Genomic DNA, 14,487 nt, shown 5'->3' with positions numbered 1-14,487 from the left:
TCACATCCCTCTTCATACAGGGCCACCAGTAATCTCTCTTCAGATCCAAATACATCTTAGTGGCTCCTGGATGGATCGAGAATATCGATCTATGTGCCTCCTCCATCAGTATACACCGAGCTCCACCTGTATAGGGCACCCAAATCCACCCACGGAAAGTCATAAGCCCCTGACTATCCGTCTCAAACTCGGAAACCTGTCCTATCACTCGCTCCCTCTTAAGGTTCTCAGGCCTCATAGACTCCACCCGAGCCTCTTGGATGGTAACTAGGACTGCAGTTATCATCGTCATCCTCATACACACGTATTGGATCAGTGCACTCTCTTCTCTACGGCTGAAGGCATTGGCTACCATATTAGCCTTTCCTAGGTGATATAAGATCTCGCAGTCGTAGTCTTTCACTACATCCAACCATCTCCTTTGTCTCATATTCAGGTTGGGCTGATCTATGAGATACTTCAGACTCTTATGGTCCGTGTATATGGTACACTGGACTCCATACAGATAACTGCGCAAGATCTTAGGGGTGAACACCACCGCCCCTACTCCAAATCATGGGTGGGATACCTCGTCTCATGAGGCTTCAACTGCCTCAATTCATAAGCTATCACATGCCCCCTTTGCATCAACACCGCACCCAATCCTAATATAGATACATCATAATAGACTACAAATTCCTCCACTCCCTCGGGAAGAGCTAACACCAGGTTTTCGCATAATCTCTGGCAAAGAGTCTCAAGTGAGGCCTGATGCTCGGGCCCTCAGACAAAAGTAACACCCTCCCAGGTCAATCGAGTAAAAGGACCAATGTAACGCCCGTAGATCCGGGCTACTCACTTTAGAGACAACGAGCGTCAAAAATGACTTTTTGATAGAACATTATTTAGAATAAATAATCTTAACCAAGTTATATTATATGTCACAAAGGTTCTATACGTATAAAGAACGCCGAAATCCGAGTTATAATGAAGAAGTTATAACCCGTCGAAATTTTACGGCAAAACCGACGCGACACCGGGAATCGTAAAAAGTGAATTTACGACAATCTACTTTCTAGCCTTAGTGATCTACATGAAAGTCTTAGTATATGTTAAACTAAGAGTGTGCATAAAAAGAACGTCCAAATCTTACTTCATATGAGGAAGTTATGATTTTTCTAAGATTTAGCATAGCAGTGCACAGTCCGAAATTCGAATTTTAGATCGGTCGATTTTCAGCAAAAGAATCTAAACAAAAAATGAAGATATCATTAATAGGAGTTAAACGATAAAAAGACAGATGAAAACAGAGCTCGTATGCGAAATATATGGACGAAGCTTAGTCTCTACTTTTCGAGCGCGGCAAATTCGATACAGTTTTGTAAATCTAAGATAGAATGAGAATTAGCCTACAGGATCTAAATAAAAATTGTAGTGCTCGTAAATACCAACACGTTGATATAAATAACGTCGATCACGGAGCCCATATATTAAAGATATGGACGGAACTTAGTCTCTACTCTACAAGCGTGCGCGGATTCGAATACAGTTTTGTAAATCAGAGCTACAATGAAAATTAGCTGATGGGGTCTAAATAAAAGGTGTAGTACTTGTAAATACCAATGTGTAGATATAAATAACGTAGAAAATAGAGCTCGTACATGGAAGATATGGACGAAGCTTAGGGGCTACTCTACGATAAAATCCCTATAAATAAGATATGACTCTTCATAATTTCTTCACTCCATAAGCCTTTCTTTCTCTCTCCAACTTCTCTCTAGCCTCCCTAAACCCCTCCCAAGTCTAGGGAACCTCCCTAGCACAAGAAGGAAACCCCGAAGCGCCCGAAATATCCGAGAATAAGAGTTTTCGGCTCGAAAACGCTGCTCCAGCGATGCCCGTTTTTTTTAATAAAAACTCGTTGAAGTGTGCTACGCCTACACTATTTCTATTATAGCTTTTATTTAAAATATAGTAATGTTATTAGGACCTTATAATAATTATTTTGGATATTATTATGAATTATATAAGTGTCGTTATAATATCTTTTTAACCACTCGCGGTACGGGGAATCTGGCTTAAAGGGCCGCATAGGGTTGTTGGAATTTAGAAGTGTTATATGCCAAAATGGTCCTGCCCTCCGGTGTTTCATGTATGGCCCCTGTCTGTACATAGTGGTTGGAAAATATTATTTAAACGCTTATAATAATAATAATAATAATAATAATAATAATAATAATAATAATAATAATAATAACAATAATAACAATAATAACAACAACAACAACAACAACAACAACAACAACAACAACAACAATAATAATAATAATAATAATAATAATAATAATAATAATAATAATAATATGCTAAGACTAATAATTAGTCATGGTAAATATTAGACTAAAATCTAGTGGTAATAATACTAGGTTTCGTCGAAGGAAATTATATTACTAAGAAGCGAGGCGCTGTCCGAGTTTGGAATCGTCACCTTAACAAGTCAGTGCATAGTTACTTTCGTCTTACACATCGATGTTAAGTACTTTTATATAAATTACATGCCATGTGTGCATATTATCTGGATATTTGTTGTCTATGCTGGATGAATGATTTTATACATGTTTTAAATGATTTAAACTATATATTTATTTTATATCTACAAATATGTTGGGATAAAACATGCGTAGATAAAATAGTTGATGTGTGATGAAATAAAATGATGAGAGATAGGTGATGATAGGAAGGTGATGATAGTTAGGTGAGGATAGATAGGTGATGATGAATCGGTGACGTAGGATGAAAGATACTATAGCCTTGTCCGAAAATTTGGAAATGTAGTTATCTACCAGAGTATAGATGGCGACCACGGACTATTATAGACAACCCCGTGCAAAACACCAGCAGGCTCATAACCTGTAGGTGATGAATTACGAGTTCAGGTGATGTTGTAACTACGTATTTATGCGATGATACTCAAACCCCTTACTATGAATTATGAGTTCAGGCGATGTTGTAACCACGTATTCATGCGATGATACCCTAACCTTTTTTGGGCACGTATTGAGGGAGTAATCCCTGAGTCAATACTGTCTATGCGATGTAGGCGATAATCCTTAGGGAGATTCCTTAGGAACAAACATATAAGGAAATGTGATGGAAGAAGATGAGAGGTAAATATGTTGTAGGAGACGACCCTTAGAATAAATACTTAGGGAAGGTACTTAGGAATAAAGAAGATAACTGGGATGGGTAATTGGGTTAATTGATTGATGATTAAAAATAATAATTATATTATTGTGGGTTTAAAACCTTATATACTCACCAGGTTTCCCAACCTGGCCCACTCAGTGTACTTGTATCACAGGTGATGATGTGCAGTAACATTACACTGATAGATTATGGAGATATACATCAGTAGTGTAAATGAATGTAAGTTCTATTTATGCTTATGTTTCTGTATCTATGATGACATCCCAAATGTTTTAAAAGGAATAAAAATACATTTCTTCGGAAATGCTTTGATAATGAAATTATGATGTTTTTCTGGGAACAAATTCCGCAACATTTTTATTGAAAGCGATACTCTGATTTTTATAAAGCATAAACAAAATCGGTCTTTTATGACTGTGAAAATGGGGATGTCACAGTTGGTATCAGAACAGTAGTTTAAGCGAACTACGAATGTGGATTTATTTCTAGACTTAAACTTAGAATTCTAGGAAATGATTGTGAGGAGTGTGTCTTAGGTAATACACTTGAATAGACACAAGCACTAGCTTATTTAGGGAAAAATGCCTAACATGCTTGTATGTGCTAAATGATTTATTATATGCGTTATTTGATCAGATCTATGGTTTATGGCCGATTGGATTTGGAAACTTTATGTGTGCAGGTTTCTAAACGTTTAATTACGGTATTAGAACTGACATATAACTTTTTGGAGAGATAAGGGATTTATACGTCAATAATAGATAAAATCTTTCCCATCTTAATTCTTGTCATTACTTACCGACCGTTTGATTTGGTGTATAGATCGAAATGGTAAGAACCCGAAGTGGAGTCGGGAACACGAATGGAAATAGGAATCAACAACCCTCAATGATTGAACAAATACCTGTTGTAATAACTGCACCTGAGCCAATCACCATGGTCGGGGTACAAGCGATGATCTAAATGATGTTGGATCGTCAAATGAAGGAAATAAGGCATTTACTTCAACAAAATTGAGAGGAACTTACGATGCCTATTGAACAGCCCGAGCTGAATGATGGGCAGTCAGAAGGAGGGAACTACAGTGGGACGGTTGGTCAAGACAACCCACCGATAGTTAGACAAAACAATCAGGATGGAGGAAATGACGAAAATGGATGCAAGTACAAGGATTTCATGGCATCCAAACCCCTGAGTCTTTTTGGAAGCCCATCACCGGTGGAAGTTATGGAATGGATCTCCGAGATGGAGACAATGTTTAATAGTTGCGAGTGTAGCAACCAAAAAAAGACCGCCCTTGCGGTCCCACTATTAAAGTCTAGAGTACTAAGCTGGTGGAAGCGACTAGCTAACACGATGCCCAAGGGAGAAGCAAGAAAGATGTCTTGGGAAGATTTCCTAGTGAAATTAAAGATGCAGTACTGCTCTAAGCAGGATCTTCTGGAGATCAACAATGAATTCTAGAATATGAAGAAGAGGAGGATGAGTGTCACCGAGTATGCTGCAAGTTTTACGGAGAAGATGAAGCTCATTCCTTATCTAGTTCCAACTGAGCTCTCCAAGGTCAACAAGTTTGTCCAATGATTACCAGCGGACTTTGGTCTAATGGTCAAGCAAGCAACCACTCTGAAAGCCGCATCTGGGCTGCTAAGAATGTGGAGACCCAGAAAAGAGAAAAGGGTCTTGAGAGAGCTGAAGTTGGCTAGATAAGGAAGCATGAAGGATCTTCAAGGTCCAACAAGGAGAGAAAATTCCCGAAGTCTGGAGGAGGAGGAGGTGAAGCAAGATGGTGTGAGAAGTGCAAAAAGAATCACTTCGGAAGATGCGATGGAGAAGTGACGTGCTATAATTGTGGTAGGACCGGTCACTATTCCAGAGTTTGTACATTCGCCAAGAAAAAGTGCTACGAATATGGAAATGATGGGAATATTTCAAAGAACTGTCCAAAGAAGAACAAAACCGCAAGGCAAAATGCGATGCTAAAGCCAAAAGCAAGAGCATTCCAAATGATCATTGACGAAGTAGATGGTAATTCAAGGAATCAAGAGTGATGATGGATATCTGAGGATCAAGTTATGAAGAATCCCAGAGGATTATGAAGAATCCCAGAGGATAGTATCAGGAGGTGTAGCCTATTAGAGGCATAGTGTCGGTTGAACTTGAACACCCATGTAATCTTTTCAAGGAATAATATAAAACCTTCGTTTTGTTATCTGATGTGTCAATTTGTTATGTGATTTTTTTATGGTTAATTGTAAAACTGCGAGACAATACTTGGGACGAGTATGAGTAGGTGTGAAAGGTAATAGATGCATATACTACCGGAAGAACAGGACTCACCCTGGGATCAGGGAAAGTCACGAAGTTACCAAGAAGCTAGTAATCGAATCCGTTTTATTAAAGTATGTCGTTACTACTGTTTCGGTAATGACTAAGAAGATGATTGTTATTCTGAACCTAGTGGTCATATCAAATTGAGTCCGACTAAGAAGAGTATGTTAGATGGTTCAGAGAACCAAGTCCGTTGTAGCATCTGACTTAACATCGAAGCTAGAAGGGAAAGAAAATCAAAGCGATCAGTAGAGGTATCGTGATAGTTACTTGTAGCTAGGAATACTACCTTCTAAGATGTGATTATGTCACATTAGAACATGAAGGAAGGTATAGTCTATTCTGGAATTTGACTCTAAGAGACCTGAGTCAAAGCACTGCAACCTACGATGATAGGTTATAAGAATATAACACATCAATCTATTGTAGTAATAAAAGAACTTATCTTAAGTTTGTTAAGATGAAGAAGGAGTCTTAACTAATGATAGATATTGTGACTTGTAGGTCATAATTTGCAATCTAACGTGAGATACGGAGCAGGTGCAAGATCGAGCACCGCCTGCTGTCAGGGAGTCTAAGAGTTAGATACTCGTTCGAAGTGACATAGAAGTTATGGTTATTACCTTGGATGAAGAGATAACATAAGGAGTCACTATACAACCCTATTTCATTGATGATTCCGGGACGTAATCATACTAAGGGGGAGATAATTGTAACGCCCGTAGATCCGGGCTAGTCACTTTAGAGACAATGAGCGTCAAAAATGACTTTTTCATAGAAAATTAATTAGAATAAATAATCTTAACCAAGTTTTAGTATATGTCACAAAGGTCATGTACATATAAAGAACGCCTAAATCCGAGTTATAACGAAGCAGTTATGACCCGTCGAAGTTTTATGGCAAAACCGGCACGACACCGGGAATCGTAAAAAGTGAATTTACGACAAATAATTTCTAGCCTTAGCGATCTAAATGAAAGTCGTAGTATATGTTAAACTGAGAGTGTGCATAAAAAGAACGTCCAAATTTGACTTCGTCTGAGGAAGTTATGATTTTTCTACGATTTAGCATAATATTGCACAACCCGAAATTCGAAGTTTAGATCGGTAGATTTTCAACCAAAATAATCTAAACGAGAAATGAAGATATCTTTAATAGGAGTTAAACGATAAAAAGACAGATGAAAACAGAGCTCGTATGCGAATGATATGGATGACACTTAGTCTCTACTTTTCGAGTGCGGCGAATTCGATACCGTTTTGTAAATCTAAGATAGAATGAGAATTAGCCTACAGGATGTAAATAAAAACTATAGTACTCGTAAATACCAACGCATGGATATAAAGAACGTCGAAAACGGAGCTCGTATGTTAAAGATATGGACGAAACTTAGTCTATACTCTTCAAGTGAGCGCGAATTCGAATATAGTTTTGTAAATCTGAGCTACAATGAGAATTAGCTGACGGGGTCTAAATGAAAGATGTAGTACTTGTAAATACCAATGTGTGGATATAAATAACATAGAAAATGGATCTCATACACGGAAGATACGGACGAAGCTTAAGGGCTACTCTACGATAAAATCCCTATAAATAAGAAATGAACTCTTCATAATTTCTTCACACCATAAGCCTTTCTTTCTTTCTCTAACTTCTCTCTAGCCTCCCTAAACCCCTCCCGAGTCTAGGGAACCTCCCTAGCATGAGAAGGAAACCCCGGAGCGCCCGACGGATCCGAGAAGAACAGTTTTAAAGGGTCGCATAGGGTTGTTGGATTTTAGAAGTGCTATATGCCAAAATGGTCCTACCCTCCAGTGTTTTATGTCTGGCCCCTGTCTGTACATAGCGGTTGGAAAATATTATTTAAACGCTTATAATAATAATAATGCTAAGAGTAATAATTTATCACGGTAAATATTAGACGAAAATCTAGTTGTAATAACACTAGGTTTCGTCGAAGGAAATTATATTTTTAAGAAGCGAAGCGCTGTCTGAGTTGGAATCATCACTTTAACAAGTGAGCGCATAGTTACTTTCATCTTACACACAGATATTAATTATTTTATATAAATTACGTGCCATGTGTGCATATTATCTGGATATTAGACGAAAATCTAGTTGTAATAACACTAGGTTTCGTCGAAGGAAATTATATTTTTAAGAAGCGAAGCGCTGTCTGAGTTGGAATCATCACTTTAACAAGTGAGCGCATAGTTACTTTCATCTTATACACAAATATTAATTATTTTATATAAATTACGTGCCATGTGTGCATATTATCTGGATATTTGCTGTCTATGTTGGATGAATGATTTTATACATGTTTTAAATGATTTAAACTATATATTTATTTTATATCTACAAATATGTTGGGATAAAACATGGGTAGATTAAATAGTTGATGTGTGATGAAATAAAATGATGAGAGGTAGGTGATGATAATTAGGTGACGATAGATAGGTGATGATGAATCGGTGATGTAGGAAGAAAGATACTATAACCTTGTCCGGAAATTTGGAGATGTAGTTATCTACCAGAGTATAGATGGTTATCATGGACTATTATAGACAACCCCGTGGAAACACCAGCAGGCTCATATCCTATAGGTGATGAATTACAAGTTCAGGCGATGTTGTAACTACGTATTCATGCGATGATACTCAAACCCCTTACTATGAATTACGAGTTCAGGCGATGTTGTAACTATGTATTCATGCGATGATACCCTAACCCTTGTTGGGCACGTATTGGGGGAGTAATCCCTGAATCAATACTGTCTATGCGATGTAGGCGATGATCCTTAGGGAGAATCCTTAGGAACAAACATATAAGGAAATGCGATGTAAGGAGATGAGAGGTAAATATGAAGTAGGAGACGACCCTTAGGATAAATCCTTAGGGAAGGTACTTAGGAATAAAGAAGATAATCGGGATGGGTAATTGGGTTAATTTTTTGATGATTAAACATAATAATTATATTATTGTGGGTTGAAAATCCTATGTACTCACCAGGTTTCCCAACATGACCAACTCAGTTTACTTGTATCACAGGTGACGATGTGAAGTTACATTATACTGAGAGATTAAGGAGATATAGATCACTAGTGTAAATGAATGTAAGTTCTATTTATGCTTATGTTTCTGTATTGACGATGATATCCCAAATGTTTTAAAAGGAATAAAAATACATTTCTTTGGAAATGCTTTGATATTGATATTATCATGTTTTTCTGGGAACAAGTTCCGCAACGTTTTTATTGAAAAAGATACTCTGATTTTTATAAAGAATAAACAAAATCGGTCTTTTCAGACCGTGAAAATGGGGATGTCACAAACAACAATCTTGGAGAAATCTCTGATAAATCTCTGATAGTAGCCAGCCAAACCTAGAAAACTCCTGATCTCGGACAGGGATCTCGGCACCTCCAACGTCATAAGTACCTCAATCTTGGCTGGGTCGACCAATATCCCATTCTGATTAACGAGATGCCCCAGGAACTAGACCTTTCATAACCAGAAATCACACTTGGAGAATTTGGTATAATGCCTCTCCGACCTCAATACTCCAAAAATCTCTCTAAGATGCTCCTCATGCTGCTCTTTGGTTCTTGAATACACCAAAATATCATCGTTGAACACGATCACCGATCGTTCCTACATAGGCCTGCACACCCGGTTCATGCGGTCCATGAATGTCACCGGTGCGTTGGTGAGCCTGAAAGGCATCACCACAAACTCGTAGTGCCCATAACGAGTCCTAAAGGCCGTCTTCTGAATATCCTCCATGCAAACTCACATCTAATGATATCCAGATCTCAAATCAATCTTGGAGAACCAAGATGCCTACTGCAACTGATCGAATAAATCGTCGATCCTCCGAAGTGGATAACGGTTCTTGACTGTCAGCTTGTTCAACTCCCGGTAATCAATGCACATCCGATGTGAACCAACCTTTTTCTTGACAAAAAGGATCGGAGCTCCCCATGTTGAGCTACTCGATCTAAGTAACCCCTTCCCTTGTGAGAATAACTCCTGCATCTTTGGTGGTGCAAGGTGATATATGCGACGCCTTGGCAATAGGCGCCGCACCCGGAACCAAATCGATCCGGAACTCCACCTGCCTCTCGGGAGGCACTCTCAGTAACTCCTCGTGAAAAACATTCAGAAACTCGCACACTATCGGAACTTCTGAGATAGAGCTCGACCTCCCTGTAGCAACCCTGCGTATCCATCACATACGCCAATAAGCCCATACAACCCTGCTGCAGACTTTGTCTTGCTCTGGCAGCAGAACAGAAAGTTGATTCAGATCTGGTACCCTCGCCATACACGGTAAGCACTCCCCCACTAGGGTCTCGTTTGGTCACCATCTGACGCTCACAGTTGATCATAGCTTCAAACTGACTCAACCAGTCCATGGTCACTATGATACAGACATCACCCATCGGGATAGGCACGAGGTCTATTGGAAACTCAACACCAAAACTCTCTAGCACACATCCTCGGAATACATCAGCAGCGAAAACCACATGCGCGTCGGCTATAGAAACCCTCAGAGGTTGACTCAACGCCTCACATCGGATACTAATGTGACGGCTAAAAGCTAAGGACACGAAGGATCGACTCGCACCCGAGTCAAATAACACCAAAGCAGGTACAGAACTCACAAGAAAAGTACCTAAATACAGCAGAAAATAAGCACAACAGATCTCAAAATAAAATAAATAAGGAAATATGTACTAGCCACAACATCAGGTGTTGAGTGGACCTGCTCCACTGTCATCTGAAAAGCTCTCCTACGAGCTCTCGGAGCCTCAGCCTTCACCAGCTGACTATCAGTAGTACGCAATGCAGCAGCAGCAGAACCTTGAGTTGATCCATGAATGAGCTGAGGGTACTCGGGCTTCCAATGGCCGGTCTAGTTGCAGAGAAAGAAAACTGCAAAAACCCCTTGGTGAAATCCTTCGCCATGTGCCCCTCCTTTCCAAATTTGTAGCAAATCCCTGTCCGACATGATCCCTTGTGACTCTTGCCGCACTTACCAAAAGTGTGACACTTCTAGTCTCCAGCTCTCGCATCAGCGGGCGTAGCCCACTTCGTCGCCGGCTGCGACTACACTGGTCTACGGTTCCTCCCCTGGGACTCTCCATATAACATACAAAAAATTTTAAGAAAAATTTAAACTTTTTCATCCATGAAACCAATTAGTATTTTTACAAAAGGTTTTCAAAATATTATTCATCAGAGTGTCCCAGAAATATAATCACGTGGATGAGGAGCAGTACGTTCAAGCCTTCACCTTGCCATGATCTCCAGAAGTACCTGAAACAATAAACTGAAACTATAAGCCCGAGGGCTTAGTGAGCTACCCCCAAAAAACCAATAACGCACCGATAATACCATATCAATAACAGATAATCAACAACATGCATATTGGGCCTTCGGTCTGACTGGACCGCCCTGCAGGGCCTACAGTCTATTTGGATCTATCTTGAGCCTTCGGTACGACTGGACCGCCAAACGGCCTATAGTCTATCCGGACCGTTCATTGGGTATGTTGGCCTTCAGCATAAAGCAGGACCGCCTCAACCCAACATCTAGCAAATAACCACATGCGCATAACTAACGTATACTGGCATAACAGATATAAGATATAACTATATCACAGATCATCTATCATAGCAATCTCTCATAACCTGAGCCCCAACCTAACCAGGCCACTAACATACCAATCCTAACGAATCTTAAGAGCATAACAACATGCTTTCTATCCTGATACCAATCTAACTGATCATAACCACATGCAGCATACTATAACCAAGATAACAACTAAAAGGGTCGGCCTTGGTGCCGTAGACCCTATTGATATAGTGAGCATAACTCAACTTGCTAGTAGCTCAAAAATGATATTGCTCACACCTCCAGATATAGCGCCAACCACCTCGCCTGTACCTATAAGTGGTCCACTCAATAATCACTTAAAATGCAAAAATACCCTTGGGAGGTACATGACATCCCATAGTCAAGTCAAGTCACTGGTTAATGGTCAATAGTCCATGTTGACCTATTTGGTGAAAATAACTCTCTCTGCCTCGAGTCCCTCTTGATTCCAGAATTTCTCAACTCGACTCGCCAAGTATCCAACAGACTCGCCGAGTATCCAACAGACTCGCCGAGTCGATACACAACCTAGTTCATGGAATCCAAACTGACTCGCCAGGTCATCTCCCAGACCTCGACGAATCCATGCGGGACTAATTTGGACAAAACCCGACCCGATTCGCCAAGTCATCTCCCAGAATCGCCGAGTCCATACGCATACTCTCATAATCATGCGATTCTGAACTTCCCCTTTTCTCCAATCAGTAGATCTAGGTCCCTAGAGTGCATTAACAACGTAAAGTTGCTACCTTTACGTATTTTCATGACTCAAATTCCACATCTAAGCTTGAAATGGGACTTTACTCATAAACAAGGGTTACTTCATGAACCTATTAAGAACTTTATGAACTTAGGGCTCAAAAGAGGTTCAGATCTGAAGTTTCAACTTTAGATATGGCTCCCATACCATAATCCCTTCATGAATAGCTAAAGAAAGCCCTAAAATTCACATATTAAAGATACTAGAAGAAAAGAGGTCAAGGTAACAGCTTGTTACCTCCAAAACGTGCCCAAACTGAAGTAGACTCTGGATCCACACGAAATCCTTGATGCTATCCTCTTGATTTACGAGTTTCCTTCACAAGAATCACTTTCTAAAGCTCCAAAACACTCTCCAAACTCACACTCACGGAAATTAGGGTTTCTTCCTCTCTCACCCTGACCTGGTGATATCCGGATCTCAAATCGATCATGGAAAACCAAGATGCACCCTGAAACTAATCGAAAAGATCATCTATCCTTGGGAGTGGATAACGGTTCTTCACCGTTAACTTGTTCAACTCCATATAATCAATGCACATCCGGTGCGAACCGTCCTTCTTCCTGACAAAAAGGATCGGTGCTCCCCATGATGAACTACTCGGATGAATAAACTGCTTACCCAACAGCTCCTACAACTGAGATGACAACTCCTGCATCTTTGGCGGTGCCAGACGGTATGAAGCCCTAACAATAGGGGCCGCACCTAACACTAGATCAATCCTTAACTCCACCTGCCTCTCTAGAGGTACTCTAGGTAATTCCTCCGGAAACACGTCAGCAAACTCTATAATCACTGGGACCTATGAAACTGAAGTCTGATCCCTGACCCGCGTATCCACCACACATGCTAAATAATTGGTACATCCGTGCTGAATATACTGCTAAGCCCTGGATACCAAAGAAAAGCCTGATCCTACTTTGTTGCCCTCACCGTATACCACCAGTTCTCCCCCACTTGGGGTTCGAATTACTACTCATTGTCCCTCACAATCGATCATGATGCTAAATCGACTGAGCTAATCCATCCCCACAATCACACAGACTTCCCCATGGGAATAGGAATCAAATCTATCAGGAAGGATACCCCGAAAATCTCCAACTCACATCCCCAGTAGACCGAAGAAGTAGAAACCTCGTGTTCGTTGGCGATAGAAACTCGCAACGGACACTCAAGCTCATCTACCGGCACACTGAACCCCTTACTGAAAGTCTGAGATACAAACGACCGACTCGCTCCCGAGTAGAATAAAACCAATGTAGGCAAAAATTTTACTAAAAACGTACCTAAACATAGGTACAAAAGATAAGCATAACACATATATGATAACTAAAATAGAGAATCGAAACATACCAGCAACCACATCTAGTGCTGCCTTGGCCTCCTCGGCCGTGAGCTGGAAGGCACGCCCCTGAGCCTTTAAAGGCTCCGTCTTGACTGGCCTCCCATCAGCAATCCTCAACATAGCTGGTGCGGGGACCTGCGCCGACTTGGCGGCGAGCTGCGGACAGTTGGTCATGACATTACCAACCTGATGACAGTGATAACGTATCCTAATATCTGCCGGAGGGGCGGACTGACGACGATTCCTGGCATAGTGCCCCTCACTCCCACATTATGGCACCCACCACCTGCTTGACAAACTACAAAATGACCCATACCACACTTTCCACAAGTGCGGCTCTGCTGACCTGCGGTCCTAGTATCAGCGGTCTTAGACTGCTTAGGTGTCGGCTGAGACTGTACCGGAACCTGATGCTGGTCTTTCAGCTGCGGGTCTATCTCCAACTCACGCCGCCTCGCGACTTCCTGATGATCTAGAAGAGTATCATAACGTTGCATAGAAATAAACTAACGGATATCGGTCTTTAGCATACTCAAATAACGGGTCATCTGAGACTGCTTAGAAGCAAACTCCGCGAGTGATCTCCATCACCGACTCTCCATCCAGCCTCAATGACAAACTCTAGAGCAATCCGCTCCCACTCCACGCGTGGAACATAGCGGGTGCAGAACATATCCCTGAACTGCTCCCAAGAAATAGCAACTCTCTGATCATCGGTGGACAACCCAGTCGTCAGTCTCCACCAGTCCTTGGCCCCAAGCCTTAGCAGGTTCAGGGCACACCTGACCTTCTGGTTAGTAGGACACGAGCACGTGAAGAAACAACCCTCTACGTCAGATAACCACCTCATATCCCTGATCGCATCCTATGTACCATCAAACGTCGGGGGCTTCGTGTTATCGAAGTCCCGATACTGGAAAGCCCGGCTAGCTCCTCCTACACCCCCTACCGCTGTTACAGCCGATGTAGCTGCCGTGGCAGCCGTCTCTGCTAAGGCTGCATAACACTCATCAAAGTACTCGACGATAGGGGTCTTGATCGACCCAAACATCTCTGGTAGTTGCGCTCGAAACGCAGCAACAATCTCATCATGCAGGATCTCCCGAATCCTACCATCCAACTCCTCTATCCCTAACTGCACCACGGGCTCAGGTGCAATAGGCACATCCGGGCCTCCGCCCCCTGATCCTGATCCTGATCCAG

Source organism: Lactuca serriola, chromosome 4 (genome assembly GCF_051521515.1).
Source record: "Lactuca serriola cultivar US96UC23 chromosome 4, Lser_US96UC23_V15, whole genome shotgun sequence".
In the NCBI taxonomy this organism is placed as follows: Eukaryota; Viridiplantae; Streptophyta; class Magnoliopsida; order Asterales; family Asteraceae; genus Lactuca; species Lactuca serriola.
Note: the sequence above shows the minus strand (reverse complement) of the source record.